At 50.9% G+C, this 1,007-nt stretch overlaps 2 non-coding genes across 2 annotated transcripts; both read left to right on the top strand.

The window, feature by feature from the left end:
* Positions 1-138: 138 nt before the first annotated feature.
* On the top strand, positions 139-257 carry LOC123179018 (5S ribosomal RNA). Its single transcript, XR_006490039.1, has one exon. It is a non-coding gene; the product is annotated as a 5S ribosomal RNA (ribosomal RNA).
* Positions 258-558: 301 nt separating this feature from the next.
* On the top strand, positions 559-677 carry LOC123179017 (5S ribosomal RNA). Its single transcript, XR_006490038.1, has one exon. It is a non-coding gene; the product is annotated as a 5S ribosomal RNA (ribosomal RNA).
* Positions 678-1,007: the final 330 nt, after the last annotated feature.

The raw sequence follows: 1,007 nt of genomic DNA, 5'->3' as shown, positions 1-1,007 counted from the left end.
AAATAGGCACTGGTGCAGTTGAACCGTGGTAAAACTCGTCTCCGTAGTTGAGCGGGAGCGGCCAAAGGAATGTGCAATCGTGTGTGTAGTGGAGCTGGGAGGGGCAAGCATAAGGGACGAAGACGGGGATAACATGTCGGATGCGATCATACCAGCACTAAAGCACCGGATCCCATCAGAACTCCGAAGTTAAGCGTGCTTGGGCGAGAGTAGTACTAGGATGGGTGACCTCCTGGGAAGTCCTCGTGTTGCATTCCCTTTTTAATTTTTTTGCACCGCGTGCAAAACAAAACGCACGAGCGCGACGTATGTTTAGCACGTTTTATTATTTTGCACGTTTACGGTAAGTTTTAGCTCGCTGCTCATTATTCACGCGTCTAGCGGCGGCAAGCATGTTCTGAAAGGGGTCGAAACCATGGCAAATAGGCACTGGTGCAGTTGAACCGTGGTAAAACTCGTCTCCGTAGTTGAGCGGGAGCGGCCAAAGGAATGTGCAATCGTGTGTGTAGTGGAGCTGGGAGGGGCAAGCATAAGGGACGAAGACGGGGATAAAATGTCGGATGCGATCATACCAGCACTAAAGCACCGGATCCCATCAGAACTCCGAAGTTAAGCGTGCTTGGGCGAGAGTAGTACTAGGATGGGTGACCTCCTGGGAAGTCCTCGTGTTGCATTCCCTTTTTAATTTTTTTGCACCGCGTGCAAAACAAAACGCACGAGCGCGACGTATGTTTAGCACGTTTTATTATTTTGCACGTTTACGGTAAGTTTTAGCTCGCTGCTCATTATTCACGCGTCTAGCGGCGGCAAGCGTGTTCTGAAAGGGGTCGAAACCATGGTAAATAGGCACTGGTGCAGTTGAACCGTGGTAAAACTCGTCTCCGTAGTTGAGCGGGAGCGGCCAAAGGAATGTGCAATCGTGTGTGTAGTGGAGCTGGGAGGGGCAAGCATAAGGGACGAAGACGGGGGTAACATGTCGGATGCGATCATACCAGCACTAAAGCACC

The sequence above is a fragment of the Triticum aestivum genome, unplaced genomic scaffold (genome assembly GCF_018294505.1).
Source record: "Triticum aestivum cultivar Chinese Spring unplaced genomic scaffold, IWGSC CS RefSeq v2.1 scaffold128182, whole genome shotgun sequence".
Taxonomy (NCBI): domain Eukaryota; kingdom Viridiplantae; phylum Streptophyta; class Magnoliopsida; order Poales; family Poaceae; genus Triticum; species Triticum aestivum.
The sequence above is the reverse complement of the archived record's forward strand: the minus strand, read 5'-3'. Positions and strand labels throughout refer to the sequence as shown.